We start from the raw sequence: 23,247 nt of genomic DNA on the forward strand, positions 1-23,247 counted from the left end.
CTTTTTAATCATGGAAACTAGTTTTTCATGTAATGGAAGTGTTCAATTAATATGAATAAGTTTCAGTTATCTTTTATTGGCCATACTGAAACTTTGTTTCATACAAAAATGGTAATAAAGAAAAAAAGAGCCAAATATATTCCACAAAAAATATGCACAAACAAAATTCTGCTCTTGTTTTCAGTCTGCTTGACTCTTCTTAGTCACTATCTGATTCCTGACAGCCATCACACATAACATAAACATTATCTAACACTTTCTGGCACTTGACATGGGATCAAACATTACAGAACTGGCCTAGACTGATTTATCGTTTTCATAGATTTGCCCACTCCTGACGTCGTTGGCTTGTTGTGGTTTGGCGAAATTACCTTCGTAGAAGGGTCACTTCTTTCTTTCTTTCTTCCTTTCTTTTCTTTACACTCTGTTTGGCACGCAGGGAGTTTCAAAATGTCTTCTAGAGCCGTCAACTTTTCACATGATTCCTGCCTCTGACCCTGTGTAACAAAGTAAGGAGCAAGAACATCATCGGAAACAGCATCTTTGTTGTAGGAGAAAATCCCAGTGCTTGCGAAGCTGTTGCAGATAGTGGTGGTCTGAAAGCTGTAGCCAGAAGTCTGTTGAAATCATAGAGAACTGGTTTCTCTCCAGGATGATCAACCAAAAATCTAGCCAACTATTTCCTCCATGATTCGTTAAGAGGTTTACAAACCCCGACGTCCAGAGGCTGGTGAAGGTAAGTTGTGTGGGTCGGGAATGTCACAATGTGGACGTCATTCTCAGCTGCCAAAGACTGCATCGTTGTTATGTAGTTCACTATCTTCACTTCAAGTTCAGGTGGCATAACAAATGGCTTTCCAATTTTCGAAAGAGTTGCGCTTCCTGGATCGTCTATTTTTTTTTTTTTTTTGCAATATTCCTTAAGTGTACTCCACGGGATACCAAATCGTTTACTAGCCTTGTATACTGTCCATCCTTCTTCTTTCACCAACCGCAACGCTTCTTTAAGTGTTTCAGATGTGTAAGAGCGCGCCACTTTAGCCCGCCTTGGCGCCATCTCAGCGTCCAACCCAGTGGCGAATATAGAATATTTTTTTTGGGGGGGGGGGGCAAGATTGATGTAAGGTTAGATTAAGTAAATTTTAAGAGGTCAGACGATTACAAACACTTTAGAAAGGAAAAAGGAAACATTGATTTGGGCTGATACATACATACATACAGTACACCAATGGTTACAAAACGAAGTCCAGGTTTCTTGGTACACTTGCAAACTTATCTTCATCACTAACTATAATGTATCTGTGGATAGAGAGTAAAGCAAGCCCGTTAAGCCTACTTTCAGATGTGCTGTTGCTTAAGTAAGTCTTCAGTCTCCTTAGGCCAGAGAAAGTTCTTTCTACGGTTGCGATAGAAACAGGAAGAACGGCGAGTAATTTGAGAAGGGTATAAATGTTGGGGAAGAAAGTCTTGTCACATTTTTCTAGAGAACTTACAGCCATTTTGGGAAGATTTGAAGGATTTTCCTGACTCCACTTTTCTTTCCACAACATAAACTCACTTTGCACAATCTCTTTATGTGACAGATTTCCTTCGTAGAAACTAAAAGCAGCCTCCAATGAACCGAAATCTGTTACGATACACAATTGTGGAAGGATGTTTTGTAAGGATGCAACTATTTCCTTGTGAGATTCAAAGCATTATTTTAGTGAGTTACAAAAATCGTCCAGGTATGGCACATAAACTGCTAACTGTTGGCTCGGAAACTCAACAACGATCGAAAATTCCCATCATTTTGGTCCGGTTCTTCAAGGATTATACATTTTTTCGGGGGGGGGCAGGCCCCCTGCCCCCCCCCCTTATATACGCCCCTGGTCCAACCTAAGAAAAACGAACCTATTGCTAAGCTCACACACCTTCAACGCGTGCTACTATGTGCATGCAAATTTTATGTGTGAATGATCTGTATCTTACCTGTGACTGGTGTTAAAATGAAACTTATACACTAGAATAACTGTTTGTAAGAAACTAATATGTTCACTACTGATTTCACTGCCTTAGCACGACCTGCTCACATAACAACATAATAGGAATACATTCTTAAAATATCTTTGAACTGCTCAAAGATGGAGCGCGAGGGTTTGCTAGACTCAAGGTCTGTTTACGGAGGTATGGTCACGCTACCACAATCCTTTGCGGTGGCGGCCATATTGGGTCTTAAATATCGTCGTTATGTGGGCGTGCCCGATGTAATGATGTGAGTTATTACTTGTATTTTGAAGGAAAATAGGATACTGTGCCGCACCAAACTGTCAAAATAAGACAACTGACGGAATTGGAGTGTTTCGCTTCCCGAGAAATAAGTAAAGGAGAGATCAGTGGATACAAAACTGTAGGCGTGATAAATGGCAACCTACAGATAATTCCGTCTTGTGCGAGGTCAGTGAAGTTATTCCTGAATAATAATATGTTTATATGAACGATGCTTTATATTTATCGGTCTTATTATATATTTTCTTCTAGCATCATTTTGAAGAATCGCAGTTTGAACTAAAGAGGGAAACTACTCAAGTGTTATTCCATCCCAACAATTTTCAACGTCCCTAATCCACCCAAGTCTGACATATAATAGGAAACCTCCCAAAGAAAGAGAATTGTCTTTCAAAACAAGCAAGAAAAGTACCAGGAAATGTGTAATAGTAGTATTGATGTTTGTGTCCGGCTCCATGGTCAGAGGGGCCCGGGTTCGACTCCCGGCAAGGTCAGGAATTTTAACCGTAATTGGTTAATTTCGCTGGCGCGGGGCCAGGGTGTATGTGTCTTGTTCATCATCATTTCATCCTCATCACGACCTGGCGAGCCGAACTTGTCCTCGGACGCTCCCGGCACTGGAAGCCATACGCCATTTCATTCCATTCCTTTTCATGTAAACTACAGACAGTATATTTCTAACCCTACATGTAATGTAGAAATGTTTCACAGATATTTGAAATGCCTGTTCCTGTTCATTTACCAATCACAACAAACAATAGGCCTATCACTTCAAACCAACAATTTGGGTCCAGCTTGCCATCATTACAACAATTGTTAATAGCAAGTCTTATACGGTACTGTAGTTATTATTTACAGCTATATTTCATTCATCTTAAATGCTCTCTGGAGTACATTATATGGCTTGACAAATACTTAAAGATCACAACACTCGCACTAACCAACTACTGTAATTTAACGTACCGTAGCCTAACATAATATCCTAATGTAATCCCTAAAATAGCCTAACCTAGGTTAACTCAACTTAATAGCGATTGAATTTCTATTTCTTATGGAATCGTGTCTACCAATGGCTTTAATTTTCTTAACCATTATTATTATTATTATTATATACATGAATGTTAGGACTCATCTAAGAGCTCCGCTCCCTAGTTAGGAGCTCCTGACGCCCCTTTCAGTCACCTCTTATGACAGGCAGGGGATACAGTGGGCATTATTCTATTGCCCCACCCACAGGGGGAAATCTATTTTGGGTTGTGACTACGAGGCCCTTAGCTGAGTCTTGACATTGCCTTCACTTACTTGTGTCAGCCTCTCACCTATTCTAGCCCATCCGACCTCCCCTGGTCAACACTTGTTTTTTTTTTTTTCCGACTGCGACGGCATTAGCGTATTCGAGGCCTAGGAAGGTTTTCATTTTCACGCACTTCGTGGCTTTCATCTTTCTTTTGCCGATACCTTCATTTTTCGAAGTGTTGGACCCCTTCCATTTGTTTTCTTCTGATTAGTGTTTATAGAGGATGGTTTTCCAATTGTACTCCCTCTTAAACAAAGACTTTAATATTACTAATCTAGACTCACAGAGCGCGCTGATGCTATGCGGAATATTGAACACTTTCGCGCATCGCCATGTTGCATGGTTAGCACGTGATAATGTTTGCAGTCTGTTAGTGGATCTGTTGACAGAGTGATACTATATTGTCAAGTATCTTCAAGGAATGTGACAGCTTGTACGATACGCTAGTTACATTTTTCGGCATTATTAAAGGGAAGTAAGTTAGGCCTTACGTGTGGAATGGAAAGGTACCGTATTCACCAGGGTGAATTCGTGTGCAACCTTTATTTGTACAGATCGCTATCAGATGGGATTTGGTATTTCTTTTCACATGTGAGGAGAAATTGAACTGTTAAAAAATGACTTTCAATGACCATAATCGAAAACTAAACAGGTTGCAAGATGGTTGATTTAGACAACGTATGGACATCACATTTAGAATTTTTAGGCTTCTTCTTTTCCCCTCTTTGCCTCTTTCCAATACATCGGGGATAAGTTTTTAGAACTAAACAGCTGTTCTGAAAAAGCATACATATTTTTCGCACAGACTGTGTACCGGTATTACAAATTTGATAAACTTGGGCCTAGAATCCGTAAGATATAACTGATAAAGCTTGATAAAACCCTCTTAATATTAGTGTAAGGTATTGCTTCAAACTATTATCAATTATCTGAAAAATTATTTATTGTTATCGTCACTTATCTCTTAAGTTCTCCTAAATCCAAATCATACAGAAATGATCATTTAAGTTCTACTCATACCATTACGTTATGTCATATATAAACCAAACCAAACCGAAAAGCTATGGCCTACCAAGCGAGAGCTGCTCAGCCTGAAGGCCTGCACATTACGAGGTGTCATGTGGTCAGCATGACGAATCCTCTCCGCCGTTATTCTTGGCTTTCTAGACCGGGGCCGCTATCTCACCCGCAGATAGCTCCACGATTGTAATCACGTAGGCTGAGTGGACCTGGAACTAGCACTAAGATCCAGGTAAAATTCCCTAACCTGGGCGGGGACTGAACCCGGGGCCTCCGGGTAAGTGGTGGGCACGCTCCCCCTACACCGCGGAGCCGGTATTTCATATTCAGAAAATGATAAATGTATCTGATATTTTAGAAAGATTTTCGCAGTTAAGTGCTTTTTAAACAAACTGTTCAGAGACTTGAGTAAAATTTACTGTAAAGACTTATCAGAGAGGAATGATAAGCTATGTACCGTTCATAGAAATATTTTATTCCACAGGTTTTCTTTTTGTTGACACTGAAGATTATTGTTATCGCTACAGGAGTTTGTAAATATTTAACTAATGTGTTCTCCAGTCTGCTGAGACACGGGCAAATTTTCTCTCGCGATATGTAATCGTACCGCTGTCATTTCAACATGTATTCGTATTCTCAATAGTGTAGAGCCTAGGTTTCAACTGCATGTATCTGTTCCGAATGTTCAAACAAACATGACCCTTATATTAAAATGAGCGACATGATTACGTTTAAGTACCGCTAGGCTTATATACTGTTTTTTTTCTGTTTTCGGGGACTGAATTTCAAACAGGAAGTATGTTTATTTATTTCTGTTAGTAGTGCACTTTTCGGTCTTCTCATTCAGTCTGCTAAAGGTTTTCTTATATTTTAATTTTATTTTATGTGCGCCACCTGTACGCTATCCAAAGGATTTTTGTAGATTGTTCAGTACAATGCAAAATGTGTTCAGTTTTTATACCCAAGTATTATTTTAATTTTATATTATCTATATTTATTGCGTGTGCACACGGTAAGCTGTGTAGGCTGTCATTAATATTTACCAGGGCAGGTGTTTTCATTTGTGCGAAATGTAAGTTAATGCATGAATTCCATACTAGGGTCTCCTCGGCGAGCTGTGGAGTGCCCGCAACATGGCGGTACGCGCATGGACATATCTTCCCCAGTCACAAGCTTCTGCGCAGCCAGCGGTGTGGGGCCTTGCTCTTAAAACAGTAATCAGCACCACCACTTTGTACTATACAGCTGCATGGATTATCAATAAACTAGTAAAGAGAAGCTAAGAACATCACTCTTGTTGCATATGTGCAGAGTATTTTTGCCTTAGAACCCAAAGAAATACCACATCAATGGATAACAAGAGTTACCATACGTAATTTAATGCACTCAACTCAAGAGGCTTTTAGTGTTTGTCAACATACTGGGGTGACCTTTTAGAAACGCAGTATCGGTAATTACTTTCTTAATAAAGAAAACTCTGAAGGTAATTTATTACAACTGTCTTTTAGTACTTTAAGTACAGTAAGTTCAGTATTTCATGTACCGGTAATCATAATATGACACAGGTACTCTACAGATTTCTATGTTTCTGTCAATAAGGTTACGTATTTGACAGATGATATTAATAAGAAACACAGTAAGACCAAGTTGTAAGGAAGTAAAAGAGTTGATTCTTGTTTCTGAAAAAAAAAACAAAAAAAAAACAGGCTCTGTTACTTATCTTCCTATTCAAATAGCTGTGAATGTATTCATATCATTTAAGTGTTATACAGTTATATATACATGAGCAGTAGATGCCCAATTAAATTACTTATGAAAAATAGTTGGTATTTTGTTTTTATTTCAATGTACGGTAGCGAAATCCTCTACATTCGAATACACTTGCCTTTGGGTACGCTCGCTTAAAGACCCAATATGGCGGGTCCATAAGAAGCATTCGTGACTTGACCTCCCTAGACAGACCTTGCTAGACTCCTGGATTCTTCTGCCATCTACTGGCAAAATTTTGTAACCTTTCGAACTGAAGCAACGTAGTGATACAGGAAATACGATTTATCACGGAGTTACTTGATATAACGGAGTAACTTAACTCTACCCAAGTCCGTAAGCAATGTCCTTAGAAGACCGGCTTGAGCATCAGTAGTATAATAGGCGGATTCGGCGGCCTCCTCCTCCTACCGCGGGAAATTTGAATTTTGGCGGGAAATTTGAATTTTGGCGGGAGATTTGAATTTCGGCGCGAGATATGAATTTGTAAACAAAGCCACGTGCTTTTTGACAGCTGTCATCGACAACAACGCATCGCTAACCCCACTGCTGCCATCTTGACGAGCCTAAACCTCAGTGGTACCAACTTAACCTAACTAGCGCGAGATTTGAATTGGTAAAAGCCACGTGTTTTTTGACGGACAACAACGCATCGCTAACCCCACTGCTGCCATCTTAACGGGCCTAAACCTCAGTGGTACCAACTTAACCTAACTAGCGCGAGATTTGAATTTGTAAACAAATCCACGTGTTTTTGACAGCTGTCATCCGCCATCTTTAATCCAGAGAACACCGTACTGCCCTCTTTATCGTAGTAGATGTAAATTCGTCACCTGTCGTCGGCAGTGCTGCCATCTTGGCGGGCCTAAATCTTAGTGGTACCAACTTAACCTCACTAGCGCGAGATAAACAAATCCACGTGCTTTTTTGACAGCTGTCATCCGCCATCTTTAAACTAAAGAGCACCGTGCTGCCCTCTTTATCGCAGTAGCTGCAAAATTCGTCACCTGTCATCCGCAGTGCTGCCATCTTGGCGGGCCTAAAACTTAGTGCTAAAAACTTAACCACACTAACGTGAGATAAACAAAGCCGCGTGAATTTTTTGACAGCTGTCACCAGCCATCTTTAATCTATAGAGCACAGTGCTGCCCTCTTTAGCTACTCACCTTTGAAATGTGGTGGCGGATAATTTGAAAAATGCTTTTTTGACAGCAGCCGTCTTTAAGCACCGTGCTGCCCTCTTTAGCTACTTACCTTTGAAATGTAGTGGCGGTAAATTCCACGTGCTTTACAAACCTATGTGCTTTTCTGACAGCTGTTATCCACCATCTTTAATCCAGAGAGAACAGTGCTGAAATCTTTAGTTCAAATGTGGTGGCGGCAAATTCCATGTGCTCTTGTTTGGAAACAAATCAACATGCTTTTTTGACAGCTGTCATCCGCCATCTTTAATCAACAGAGCACCGTGCTGCACTCTTTAGTTGAAATGTGGTGGCGGCAATTTGAAAAATTCCACGTGCTCTTGTTTGGAAACAAAGCCACGTGCTTTTTTGACAGCTGTCATCCGCCATATTTAATCAAGAGAGCACTGTGCTGCTATCATGCGGGTAATTTTGTCAGCTGTCATCCGCCATCTTTAATCCACAGAACACCGTGCTGCTCTCTGTAGTAGCGGGCAATTTGAAAAATTCTGTTAGCTGTCATCCGCCATCTTAAATCAAGAGAGCACCGTGCTGCCATCTTTAGATAGATACCTTTGAAATGTGGTGGCGGCGAATTGAAAAATTCCACGTGATTTGGTTTAGTAAACAAACTCACGCGCTTTTTGACAGCTGTCATCCGCCATCTTACATCGCAAACCTCAGTGCTACACTCTTTACGTACATACCTTTGAAATATGGTGGCGGCTAATTTAAAAAGAAAAATTCTACAGCAGCCATCTCTCGATGCTAACTGCACAAGATGGTGGCTATACATGACTCCTTAAAGGTGCTTATGCAAGATGGCCGTTATACATAGGTTCTTATGAGACGCCCTTTGGATGCTTGCGCAAGATGACGGACGCAAGATGGCGGCTATACACGACTCCTTATGAGACGCTTTAAGGGTGATTGCGCAAGATGGCTGCCGCTCTTAGCTTAGAGGCTAACGTGTCGTGCTAGTTCGATTCATTAAATTTAGGGCTTAAATGCAAAATTTTAAATATCTCGAAAACGGTGCATCATAGAGCAAAACGGACAAAATTTTTCCGCCTAATACTTCGGTTCGCAGTATCAGGAACAAGAAAAACATAGTCTAATGATGAGATCAACAGTTCGATTCCTACTTAAGCCCTTTGGCATTGGCAGCTATCTAATTCGACAAGATGGTGGCTGCTCCTATGAGACACAAGATGGCGGACACAAAATGGTGACTATACATAGCTCCTTATGAGACAGCCTAGGGGTGCTCGCACAAGATGGCGGCTACTCTTATGAAGAAAGCTAGCTTAGAGGCTACTGCGCAAGATAACGGTTGCTGTTATGCATGCAGTGGAGAGCAATTTGAAATTTTATGTGCTTAATCAACAGAGCACCCTGCTGCCCTCTTTAGCTGAAATGTGGTGGCGGATAATTTGAAAACTTCTTTTGACAGGTGTCATCTTTAATCAATGGCGACTATACATAGGCTGTTAAGACCTTATTATTCTCCTCCTCCTCCGCCTCTTATGTCAAGGCATAGCTTTATATCGAACAAGTTTAAACCAGCATCGCGAAGGCAAGCGTGTGCAGCGATAACATTATTGTACATGTTTAGACTTGCGAAACATAAGAAGAGTAGAACCAAACGCTGTACTCGATACAACATGTGATCAGAACATTGATTGATGTGTTCAGAACACAAAATAAGTGATCAAGACTAGATCGAACACTGTACTCAATACATCATGTGTTTAGAACATGTCAGGGGATACCCTTGTTCTAAGAAGATCAGATTGAAACAGAACAAGACTAGAATCGAACACTGTACTCGATGTCGTTAACTTCAACATGTGATTAAAACATTGTTTGGTGTGTTCAGAACACTACATAAGTGATCAAGACTAGAATCGAACTTAATGCAACATGTTAGGGGATAACTTTATTCTAAGAAGGTCAAATTGAAACATAACAAGACTAAAATCGAACACTGCACTCGATGTCGTTAACCTTAACATGTGATTCAGAACATTGATTGATGTGTTCAGATCACTAACCAACTAGAATCGAACACTGTTCTCGATGTTGTTAACTTCAACATGTGATTAGAACCTTGTCTGATGTGTTCAGATCACTAAATAAGTGATCAAGACTAGAATTGAACACTGTACTCAATACAACACGTCACGGGATAACTTTGTTCCAAGAAGATCAAATTGAAACATAACAAGACTAGAATCGAACACTGCACTCGATGTCGTTAACCTTAACATGTGATTCAGAACATTGATTGATGTGTTCAGATCACTAAACAACTAGAATCGAACACTGTTCTCGATACAACGTGTTAGGGGATACCTTTGTTCTGAGAACATTAGATTGAAACATAACAAGCCTAGAATCGAACACTGTACTCGATACAACATGTGATTAGAACATTGTTTGATGTTTTCAGAGCAAAAGTACAACTTCAATGATTTACTTAGTGTAAAAATCAAAAACACACTGTGCACATATCGCGTAGCTATCTCGCTTAGTAAACGATACAACTTTAATGATTTGCCTAGTACGAAAATCAAAAACACACTGTGCACATATCGCATAGCTAACTCGGCAACACTTCAAATGATTTGCTTAGTGCGAAAATAAAAAAAATCTATACCGCGTAGCTAACTCGTTCACCGCACTGCTAAGACGCTTAGTAATTGCAAATACACTGATATATGTCATGTGAAAATCAAGAAAGCACACTGCGTAGCCAACTCGCTCGGTCACTTGATTTACCTAGTGTAAAAATCAAAAACACACTGTGCACATATCGCGTAGCTATCTCGCTTAGTAAACGATACAACTTTAATGATTTGCCTAGTACGAAAATCAAAAACACACTGTGCACATATCGCATAGCTAACTCGGTAACACTTCAAATGATTTGCTTAGTGCGAAAATAAAAACAATCTATACCGCGTAGCTAACTCGTTCACCGCACTGCTTAGACGCTTAGTAATTGCAAATACACTGATATATGTCATGCGAAAATCAAGAAAGCACACTGCGTAGCCAACTCGCTCGGTCACACTGCAAATACATTACGATACGTTACTCTTTTTTCTCGAAACACACACACACGGATAAGAATGTTGCGAGATACTACATACTTACATGTTAAAAAAAATAGGGGGATGAAAGATCATAAATTATATGTACACATGTTGTCTCCTCCAAGTTGTAAGACGAAATAGACGCAGTACTGCGAGTTTCCGCTATAGCTGGCGAACGGAAGTAGCATATCATCTCAGCAAAAAAATACGCGTGAGCTTGCATACACGCCAGTCAGACAATGATGGATACCGCGATTCAAATCCTGGCACCTTATACCGTCAGGAAGGGCATCCGGCTAGATCATGTAATTACACGTTATGACGATCGCGCAGGTCCCTCGCCTAGCATTTTCTTTTTTTACAGCTTCCGACAGTAGGAGTTCGAACCCGCTATCTCCCGAAGTAGCGAGAATGATTGCGGGTGCAAGAGTGTTGACGGTGATTCATATGTCGGATGGAGGTGATAAGCCTTGTGCAGGCTTCTTCGGTAGGAGTAGGCTATGTGCCGGTACCGGGACATCTAGTTATAAAACTCGCTACAACAGATTTGTCGCGTATACTGCGATTTAAAGTCCTAGTCAGGAAGGGTAACCGGTCGTAAAACTATGGTGTATGATGTACGAGGCTAGATACTAATAGTTTATGCGTCAAGAAGGGCGTGTAGCTATTAAACAATAGTTTGTGGTGTGGGACACAAGATACTGCAATTTAAAATCTTGTTTCTCTCATAAAAATAACACCCGGCTGTAAAATTCTTGAGATTTAAAATCTTAGTTCTCGCGTTAGGAAGGGTATCTAGCAGTAAAACAGATTCTCGCGAGTTAAAATCTTAGTCCTCACGTCAAGGAGGGTAAATAGCCGTGAAACTATGGTGTATGATGTATGAGGCTAGATACTGTAATTTAAAATCTTATTTCTTGCATCACGAAGGGTAACTAGTCTTAAAACGACTTCTTGCAATTTAAAATCTTAGTTTTGCGTCAGTAAGGGCATCCTGCCGTAAAACAATAGTTCGTGATACAGTGATTTAAAATCTTAGTTCCTGCACCAAGAAGAGCATCTAGCTGTAAAACCCTGATTCTCGTGTTAGAAAGGGCAACTAGTTGTAAAACAGATTCTTATTCCCAGTTCTTTGACGTCATGAAGGGCAACCGGTCGAAAACAATAGTGTATGATGTAAGAGGCTAGATACTGCTAGTTTTGTGTCAGGAAGGGCAACCAGTCGTAAAACAATAGTTCGTGAAGTGTAACACTAGATACTGCGATTTAAAATCTAAGAAGTGGATCTAGCTGTAAAACCCCGATTCTCGTGTTAAAAAGAGCATCTGGTTGTAAAACAGATTCTTAATCCCAGTTCTTTGACGTCAGGAAGGGCAACCGACCGTAAAACAATAGTGTATGATGTAAGAGGCTAGATACTACTAGTTTTGTGTCAGGAAGGGCAACCAGTCGTAAAACAATAGTTCGTGGAGTGTAACACTAGATACTGTGATTTAAAATCTAAGAAGAGCATCTAGCTGTAAAACACCGATTCTCGTGTTAAAAAGAGCATCTAGTTGTAAAACAGATTCTTAATCCCAGTTCTTTGACGTCAGGAAGGGCAACCGACCGTAAAACAGTAGTGTATGATGTAAGAGGCTAGATACCGCTATTTAAAATTCTAGAAGGGCATCCAGTTGTAAAACAGATTCTGTGATTTAAAATCTCGCGTCAGGAAGGGAAAACGGCCGTAAAACAGATTCTTGCGATTTAAAATCTCATGTTAGGAAGGGGCACTCGGCTGTAAAATATATTTTTAATCCCGGCCCTGTTACGTTAGGAACCACATCTAGCTGTAAAAAGGAGCTCCAAACATTTAGTGTTAAGCTTTAGGAATATGCTATGTGCTCACACCGGGTTACATTTTTTGTTCTACCGCATAGAACATTGTCTTTGAAGTTCTATCGGCGCAGTCAGTCAGAGCGACGTGAGGAATGCATGCGTTGACTGAAATTGTACACTCGGCTTCCGGCTGTAGTAACCTTGAACGAGGACACTGCGTGCTGATAAGCCACTTGTAACTCACGGAGTATTTTCTTAGCCGTGTAGCATTTAGCTAGTGTATGTTCCTAACATAAAATATTATGATTGTGCGGAGAGGTTAAAACACAGTGCCAGCACATAGCCTACCCCTATCGAAAGAGCCTGCACGGCGCCGGCATATAGGCTACTCCTGTTGAAGGAGCCTGTACAAGGTTTAACGCCCCCATCAACAGCCCTTACTTAATGCCGGCTTTTTGCACACCCTCTGGTTATTCGAAACTACCTAAGAATGTAATATACTACAGTAGGGAGAGGGTAAAACCCGGTGCCGGTACATAGCCTACTCCTACCGATGAAGCCTGCACACAGCTTATCGCCTCCATCCGACAGATGAATCACCATCAACATTTTGTACTCACAATCAGTTTCGGGGAAGCCTGCACAAGGTTTAACGCCCCCATCAACAGCCCTTACTTAATGCTGGCTTTTTGCACACCCTCTGGTTATTCGAAACTACCTGAGAATGTAATATGCAACAGTAGGATCGCCTCCATCCGACAAATGAATCACCCTCAACACTCTTGTACCAGCAATCATTCTCGCTACTTCGGGAGATAGCGGGTTCGAACCCCTACTGTCGGAAGCCGTAAAAATAGCAAATGCTAGGCGAGGGACCTGCGCGATCGTCATAGCGTGTAATTACATGATCTAGCCGGATGCCCTTCCTTACGGTATAAGTTGCCAGGATTTGAATCGCGGTATCCATCATTGTCTGACTGGCGTGTATGCAAGCTCACGCGTATTTTTTTGCTGAGATGATATGCTACTTCCGTTCGCCAGCTATAGCGGAAACTCGCAGTACTGCGTCTATTTCGTCTTACAACTTGGAGGAGACAACATGTGTACATATAATTTATGATCTTTCATCCTCCTATTTTTTTTTTACATGTAAGTATATAGCATCTCACAACATTCTTATCCGTGTGTGTGTGTTTCGAGAAAAAAAGAGTAACGTATCGTAATGTATTTGCAGTGTGACCGAGCGAGTTGGCTACGCAGTGTGCTTTCTTGATTTTCGCATGACATATATCAGTGTATTTGCAATTACTAAGCGTCTAAGCAGTGCGGTGAACGAGTTAGCTACGCGGTATAGATTGTTTTTATTTTCGCACTAAGCAAATCATTTGAAGTGTTACCGAGTTAGCTATGCGATATGTGCACAGTGTGTTTTTTATTTTCGTACTAGGCAAATCATTAAAGTTGTATCGTTTACTAAGCGAGATAGCTACGCGATATGTGCACAGTGTTTTTTTGATTTTTACACTAGGTAAATCAAGTGACCGAGCGAGTTGGCTACGCAGTGTGCTTTCTTGATTTTCACATGACATATATCAGTGTATTTGCAATTACTAAGCGTCTTAGCAGTGCGGTGAACGAGTTAGCTACGCGGTATAGATTTTTTATTTTCGCACTAAGCAAATCATTTGAAGTGTTGCCGAGTTAGCTATGCGATATGTGCACAGTGTGTTTTTGATTTTCGTACTAGGCAAATCATTAAAGTTGTATCGTTTACTAAGCGAGATAGCTACGCGATAAGTGCACAGTGTGTTTTTGATTTTTACACTAGGTAAATCATTGAAGTTGTACTTTTGCTATGAAAAATCCAAACAATGTTCTAATCACATGTTGTATCGAGTAGTGTTCGATTCTAGGCTTGTTATGTTTCAATCTAATGTTCTCAGAACAAAGGTATCCCCTAACACGTTGTATCGAGAACAGTGTTCGATTCTAGTTGTTTAGTGATCTGAACACATCAATCAATGTTCTGAATCACATGTTAAGGTTAACGACATCGAGTGCAGTGTATGATTCTGGTCTTGTTATGTTTCAAATTTGATCTTCTTAAAACAAAGTTATCCCCTGACGTGTTGTATTGAGTACAGTGTTAAATTCTAGTCTTGATCACTTATTTAGTGATCTGAACACATTAGACAATGTTCTAATCACATGTTGAAGTTAACAACATCGAGAACAGTGTTCGATTCTAGTTGTTTAGTGATCTGAACACATCAATCAATGTTCTGAATCACATGTTAAGGTTAACGACATCGAGGGCAGTGTTGGATTCTAGTCTTGTTATGTTTCAATTTGATCTTAGAACAAAGTTATCCCCTGACGTGTTGTATTGAGTACAGTGTTCAATTCTAGTCTTGTTATGTTTCAATCTGATCTTCTTAGAACAAAGGTATCCCCTAACATGTTGTATTAAGTACAGCGTTCGATTCTAGTCTTGATCACTTATGTAGTGTTCTGAAGACACCAAACAATGTTTTAATCACATGTTGAAGTTTACGACATCGAGTACAGTGTTCGATTCTAGTCTTGTTATGTTTCAATCTGATCTTCTTAGAACAAGGATATCCCCTGACATGTTCTAAACACATGATGTATTGAGTACAGTGTTCGATTCTAGTCTTGATCACTTATTTTGTGTTCTGAACACGTCAATCAAAGTTGTGATGACAAGTTGTATCGTGTACAGCGTTTGAGTCTACACTTGTTATGTTTCGCAAGTCTAAACATGTACAATAATGTTATCGCTGCACACGCTTGCCTTCGCGATGCAGGTTTGAACTTGTTCGATATAAAGCTATGCCTTGACATAAGAGGCGGAGGAGGAGGAGGAGGAGGAGGAGGAGGAGATAGAGAAGGAGGAGGAGAATAATAACGTCTTAACAGCCTATGTATAGTCGCCATTGTTTAAAGATGACACCTGTCAAAAGAATTTTTCAAATTATCCGCCACCACATTTCAGCTAAAGAGGGCAACAGGGTGCTCTGTTGATTAAGCACATAGAAATTCAAATTGCTCTCCACAGCATGCATAACAGCAACCGTTATCTTGCGCAGTAGCCTCTAAGCTAGCTTTCTTCATAAGAGTAGCCGCCATCTTGTGCGAGCACCCCTAGGCTGTCTCATAAGGAGCTATGTATAGTCACCATTTTGTGTCCGCCATCTTGCGTAAGCATCCCTAGGACGTCTCAAGCCATCTTGTGTCTCATAAGAGCAGCCACCATCTTGTAGAATTAGATAGCTGCCAATGCCAATACAGAAGTATTTCCAGAAGGGTATACAGTCTATCGTAGAGACCGAGGAGATAAAAAAGGAGGAGGGGTGTTTATTCTGGTGAAGGAAACTTATTGTTCGCATGAATGGTTTACTGATGAAAGGGATGAAATATTAGGGATAAAATTAGTTTGTGATAATATGAAGGAGGTGGGAATTATAGGAACATATAGGCCTGGAAGAGAGGAAAGAGATATGGAAATATTTGAGAAAATAATAGATTATACTCATAAAAACAATATTGATACGGTAATAATTGGGGGAGATCTAAACTTGCCTGAAGTTGAATGGAATGGAGCTGCAAGTGAAGCCCATGAACAGAAACTGGCAAATAAGTTAATTTGGGAGGGAGGATTTACACAAGTAGTACAAGAACCAACTCGTCTCAATAACTTACTAGATGTATTCTTGGTTAAACCATGGGAAATTGTTGATAAAACTGAGGTAATTGAAGGAATAGGTGACCATAAGGCTGTAATAATGGATGTAGGACTCGTACCAAAAATGCTTAATAAGAGGGTCACAAAAGACAAGAAATTGTACAGAAAAACTAAAGTTGATGAATTTGGGACTTACCTTAAATCACAATTCAGTTGTTGGATAAGTGAAGGGAATAATGTGGATACACTTTGGACTAAATTTAAAGGAATAATTTGGGAAGGAGAGAAGAGATTTGTACCTGTTAAGAAGGGTAAAATGACCTCAGACCCTGTTTATTACACAAGGGAAATAAGAAAATTAAAAAGAAAATGTAGAATAGTAAACAGGAAAATCAAAGAAGGTAGGGAGAATAGAGAAACTAGAAAACAACTAATGAGGGAACTGAATAGAGTGAAAAAGGAAGCAAAAGAGAATTATATGAATGGCATTCTTCAAGAGGGTAATGACCACAAAGGGAAATGGAAAAAGCTGTATTCATATATTAGGAATCAAAAAGGAAAAGGAATTCAAATTCCTACAATGGTGGGAGAAGGGGGTGAACACTATTTAACAGATACTGAGAAAGCAAACCTCTTTAGTAGGAAATTCCGAGATTCAGTAGAAGATTGTCAGGACTTGGAAACCGTAACAGAAGATAGAGAGGGAGAGAGACAGAGGGAAACAAGAAGCTTCTCATTCACAAATGAAGATATTTTCAGAGAAATCCAACTGCTTCAGCAAGGAAAAGCAGCAGGAAGTGATCAAATTACTGGGCAGGTATTAAAGACAATGGGGTGGTATATAGTGCCTTATTTAAAATTTATCTTTGACTATGTCATAAATAATAGTGTGATACCAAAGGAATGGAAGGAATCTATAATAATACCAATTTATAAAGGAGAGGGTGATAAAAGGAAACCAGAGAACTACAGACCAATCAGCCTGACCAGTATAGTTTGTAAAATACTGGAGAGTTTAATAGCAAAGTACATCAGAGGGATATGTGATGATAAAAATTGGTTCATGAGGAGCCAGTATGGATTTAGAAAGAAATTTTCTTGCGAGGCACAACTGGTGGGATTTCAGCAGGACATATCAGATCAGTTAGATTCAGGAGGCCAGTTAGATTGCATAGCCATAGATCTTTCAAAGCCTTTGATAGAGTGGAACATGGAATATTATTAAAGAAATTGGAGGGAATAGGATTGGACGTAAGGGTTATACGTTGGATAAGAACATTTCTAAATTCAAGGGTTCAGAAAGTCAAAGTAGGAAATAATATATCACAGGAAGAGAAAGTCTGGAAGGGAATTGCACAGGGTAGTATAATCGGTCCGTTACTTTTCTTAATATACGCAAATGATTTAGGGAACAATATAACATCGAAAATAAGATTGTATGCAGATGATATAATTGTTTATAGGGAAATAAATAACATTGAGGATTGTTCAGAATTACAAAGGGACCTTGACAGTATCCAGGAATGGGTTGAAGAAAATAATATGAAGATTAATGGAGCCAAATCAACTGTTACAACTTTTACAAACAGGAGCTTTAAAACTGAATTTGAATATACTTTGGATGAGGTAGTTATCCCAAAAGATGGCAAGTGCAAATACTTAGGTGTGAGATTTGAAAGTAATTTGCACTGGAAGGGTCATGTTGATGATGTTGTTGGGAAAGCATACAGATCGTTACATGTCATAATGAGGCTACTTAAAGGATGCAACAAAGAATTAAAAGAAAAATGTTACTTAAGTATGGTTCGTCCATTATTGGAATATGCAAACAGTGTTTGGGATCCTCACCAAGAATACCTAATAAAAGAACTAGATGGTGTGCAGAGGAAAGCAGCAAGGTTTGTAACAGGGGATTTCAGGAGAAAGAGTAGTGTATCAGAAATGTTAAAGGAACTTGGGTGGGAAACTTTAAGTAAGAGAAGGGAGAAAAGTAGACTTATAGGATTATATAGAGCCTATACAGGAGAAGAAGCATGGGGAGATATCCGTGAGAGGCTTCAGTTGGAAAATAATTATATTGGTAGAACTGACCACAAGTACAAAATTAGAAGGAATTTTAGCAGAAGCGATTGGGGTAAATTTTCTTTCATTGGGAAGGGCGTGAAGGTGTGGAACAGTTTACCAGGGGTAGTGTTTGATCCTTTTCCAAAATCTGTACAGATATTCAAGAAGAGAATAAACAACAACAGAGATAATAAATTAAATGTTAGAGGGCATTCGACCAGTGCAGGATATTGTAAATAATAAATGTGTGTGATTAAATTAATTCCATCCCCTGGTCTAAGGAGTTTGGACAGCCCAAGTAGGGGACTGCCTGTAGGGGTGAAGTACAGTGGGGACTTCGAGGGCCCTGGGACCGCTACGGTAGCTGTGAAGGCCCTTCAGGAACTCTGAAAAAGTGGTGGCAAAAGGGGCTCTGGTTAAGACGCAGCAGGTCGTTATGCTACTTAGGTTCCAAAATGGGTAAAATATAAATATGTAAATAAATTCAATGTTAATTTTAATCTTATACCAGTTGTATAGTATTATTAGACGTAATTTCACATACCGTACTGTATATGAGTTGACTATGTTTGTAAGATATTATAAGTAGAATTTTGTAAACAATATACATTTATTAAGGATGATGTGTGTGTTTAATAGAAAAAATTATTAGCGTAAATTGTATAATATTGTATTCTAGGAAAATTTTCTTCGTCTCCTGTTAATTTAAAATTTAGTGCTTGACAATAATGTATTTTAGTGTACCATTTGCCACCGAGGTAGACACCTCATTTGCAAATAAAGAGATTTTGATTTGATTTTTTGATTTGATGCCAAAGGGCTTAAGTAGGAATCGAACCGTTGATCTCATCATTAGACTATGTTTTTCTTGTTCCTGATACTGCGAACCGAAGTACTAGGCGGAAAAATTTTGTCCGTTTTGCTCTATGATGCACCGTTTTCGAGATATTTAACATTTTGCATTTAAACCCCAAATTTAATGAATTGAACCAGCATGGTACGTTATTTTTTCTACCATAGCTAGACCTGATCATGTTACGAAGACTTGCTTCAATACAAGCTAAAACAGAGCAAATGCCAAAGGGCCTAATTAGGAAGCGAACCGTTGATCCCATCATCAGACTATGTTTTCCTTGTTCCTCATACTGCGAACCTACGTATTAGGCAGAACAATTTTGTCCGTTTTGCTCTACGGTGCACCGTTTTCGAGATATTTAACATTTTGCATTTAAGCCCCAAATTTAATGAATCGAACTAGCACGACACGTTAGCCTCTAAGCTAAGAGCGGCAGCCATCTTGCGCAAGCACCCTTAAAGCGTCTCATAAGGAGTCGTGTATAGCCGCCATCTTGCGCAGGATTCTTAGGGCGTCTCTAGCCATCTTGTGCAAAGGACCCTTAAGCCGCCTCATAAGAGTAACCGCCATCTTGCGCGAGCATCCCTAGGGAGTCTCATAAGGAGCCTTGTATAACCGTCATCTTGCGCAAGCATCCCAAGGGCCTCTCATGAGAACCTATGTATAGCGGCCATCTTGCATAAACACCTTTAAGGAGTAATGTACAGTCAACATCTTGTGCAATTAGCGTCGAGAGATGGCTGCTGTAGAATTTTTCTTTTTAAATTAGCCGCCACCATATTTCAAAGGTATGTACCTAAAGAGTGTAGCACTGAGGTTTGCGATGTAAGATGGCGGATGACAGCTGACAAAAAGCGCGTGAGTTTGTTTACTACACAAGATCACGTGGAATTTTTCAATTCGCCGCCACCACATTTCAAAGGTATCTAGCTAAAGATGACAGCACGGTGCTCTCTTGATTTAAGATCGCGGATGACAGCTAACAGAACTTTTCAAATTGTCCGCTAATACAGAGAGCAGCACGGTGCTCTGTGGATTAAAGATGGCGGATGACAGCTGACGAAATTGCCCGCATGATAGCAGCACAGTGCTCTCTTGATTAAAGATGGCGGATGACAGCTGTCAAAAAGCACGTGGCTTTGTTTCCAAACAAGAGCACGTGGAATTTGCCACCACCGCATAGAGGGCAGCACGGTGCTCTCTAGATTAAAGATGGCGGACGACAGCTTGGCGGATGACAGCTGTCAGAAAAGCATGTTGATTTGTTTCCAAACAAGAGCACGTGGAATTTGCCGCCACCGCAATTCAACTAAAGATTGCAGCACTGTTCTCTCTGGATTAAAGATGGTGGATAACAGCTGTCAGAAAAACATATAGGTTTGTAAAGCACGTGGAATTTACCGCCACCACATTCCAAAGGTAAGTAGCTAAAGAGGGCAGCACGGTGCTCAAAGATGGCTGCTGTCAACAAAAGCATTTTTCAAATTATTCGCCACCACATTTCAAAGGTAAGTAGCTAAAGAGGGCATCACTGTGCTCTATAGATTAAAGATAGCTGGTGACAGCTGTCAAAAAATTCACGTGGCTTTGTTGATCTCACGCTAGTGAGGTTAAGTTGGTAGCACTAAGGTTTAGGTCCACCAAGATGGCAGCACTGCCCATGACAGGTGACGAATTTGCAGCTACTGCGATAAAGAGGGCAGCACGGTGCTCTGTAGTTTAAAGATGGCGGATGACAGCTGTCAAAACAGCACGTGGCTGTCAAAAAACACGTGGCTTTGTTTACAAATTCAAATCTCGCGCTTGTGAGGTTAGGTTGGTACTATTGAGGTTTAGGCCCGTCAAGATGACAGCAGTGAGGTTAGCGATGCGTTTTTGTCTGTCAAAAAGCACGTGGCTGTCAAAAATCACGTGGATTTGTTTACCTATTCAAATCTCGCGCTAGTTAGGTTAAGTTGGTACCACTGAGGTTTAGGCCCGTCAAGATGGCAGCAGTGAGGTTAGCGATGTGTTGTTGTCGATGACAGCTGTCAAAAGCACGTGGCTTTGTTTACAAATTCAAATCTCGCGCCAAAATTCAAATTTCCCGCCAAAATTCAAATTTCCCGCCATAAATCAAATTTCCCGCGGGAGGAGGAGGAGGCCGCGGAATCCGCCTATTATACTACTAGCATCTGCCTTTTACTAAAGCTTGCTGTTGACTTTTAGAAAAAATACTCTCAAACACTTGAACAATATTTTTAAATTTTATTATGTCGGTATTGGCTGCACTAAGAAGGTCCTGAAGATCCTTATTTTGCTGTTTTAAGTCACAATTTTCTAATCTAATTAAATCTAATTCTGCATAGTCACTTCAGCAATTTTCTCATTACAGAAACTCTGGTGTTTACTTTTGTTATCTAATTCCTCCCTCAAGATTGCATTACTAACATTTTGTGCTTCAATTGCCGCCTGCGATTGTAAAATTTGTCGTATCTCCTTACGATGATTTCGCTTGTGTGCCCTTATTTCACGATCTTTACAGGACTGACTCGCTAAATCATTACTACTCAGTGGCAAATTTAAATGTGGTACTGCGTTAGGCTTTAAATGACGTCTAACTGGAAGGTTTAATAACTTACCATTGAAGTTCCTTATGTAGTCCGAGTACAGAGCACACACGAGTCAGCCCCTTTACAGGCATTAATCCACTTTAATTTAATGCCTAAGTCCTTATGGTGTCTATCGTGGTTAGAGCGACAGCACAATACACCATCACAGGGCTCGGATACTGATCACCACAGACATACACATCCTGGTCATGGCCCCAATATTACACAAGTGCATATTTAATAAGTCATTTGTCATTTTTCCCTTTTCGCGTCATTATTATGCCATTTTATGGTGTCATATTCTCACACTCTTAATGTTTTATGATGCGTCTGGTCCTCGATATTAACGGAACTGAAAGTGAGGGCGAATCTTCACAACTTTGTTCAACATTCCAGGAGAAACACCTGCGCTTGTAGATTACCCGGAAGCGACGTTGAAATCGAGAAGGCAAGAAGAGTCTGCCAGTGCAACCGCTAAGTGTTATCGGCCGCGATTGGTTTTCGAGTGTATTTAAAATGCCCAAGTTAAAGCCTGTTCATTTCAAACAAATAATTTCGCAATTCCGCGAGGATATGTTTACCACCGATGGCGAAATTCTTTTCTGCAAAATATGAGAAGTGAAAGTGGCAGGAGATGGGAGAAGCACCGACGTGGAGTCCAAATAGCAATCTAAAAGTTACTCTCACAGTCATCCTCCGATGGCGGTGCTTCCTCTATGTTTTGTAAAGACTAATCTGAAGCTTTGGTTTCTTCGAACATTGAACAATATTAAACTGAGAGATTTCTTAGAAATGAATACGTTCCGTGTAATTCCGCATGAGTCTACTCTGAGAAAGAACCATGTATCCCAATGCTCTGACGACACAATAAGGAATATTGAGAAGAAGTCTACGGAACAAAATATTCGTACAATCGATGAAACCAGTGATGCAGAGGGCCGTTACAGTGCCAAAGTTATCGTGGGTACGTTAGAAGTAGATATACCTGGAAAAATATTTTTGTTCACGATCGAAGTTTTCAGTCTGTGAACCATTCTACAATATGTCGTCTCTTCGATAAATCGATGGGACTGCTATGGCCTGAGGGTGTAAGGTATCATGATGTTCTGCTCTTTGTGACTGCTGCAGCGCCTTACATAGTTACAGCTGCCAATGCAATCAAAGCATTTTACTCAAAAGTGGTTCATGTAACCTGCCTAGCTCACGCTTTTCACAGAGTGGCCGAAGGAGTCAGATCAAATTTCCCTGAAGTTGACAAGCTTGTGTCCCTAACTAAGAAGGTATTTACTAAGGCTCCATCACGCAGAGAACTTTTCAGATCCCAAGCACCTGACATTCCGTCACCACAGCCTTGCATCACACGGTGGGATACGTGGATCGACGCCTGTATTTATTATTGTGACCACTTTCAGACAGTGAAGCATGTAATAGATTATTTCGATGTACAAGAGGCCAAGGCCATTCAGATGGCTCAAGAATTGTTTTAGGATACGCAAATGGAGGGAAAACTAGCGAGCATCACGTCATCAGGAGAGAGGCGTGGCGGTGTTGACAAGAACTCGGGTTTGTGCTCCATCT

At 40.2% G+C, this 23,247-nt stretch overlaps 1 protein-coding gene across 3 annotated transcripts in view; it reads right to left on the reverse strand.

The window, feature by feature from the left end:
• Window positions 1-23,247, reverse strand: part of LOC136883239 (serine/threonine-protein kinase SIK2) — a 566,180-nt gene that overhangs the window by 277,326 nt on the left and 265,607 nt on the right. The window lies entirely within an intron of this gene.

This window comes from Anabrus simplex, chromosome 11, assembly GCF_040414725.1.
Source record: "Anabrus simplex isolate iqAnaSimp1 chromosome 11, ASM4041472v1, whole genome shotgun sequence".
Taxonomy (NCBI): Eukaryota; Metazoa; Arthropoda; class Insecta; order Orthoptera; family Tettigoniidae; genus Anabrus; species Anabrus simplex.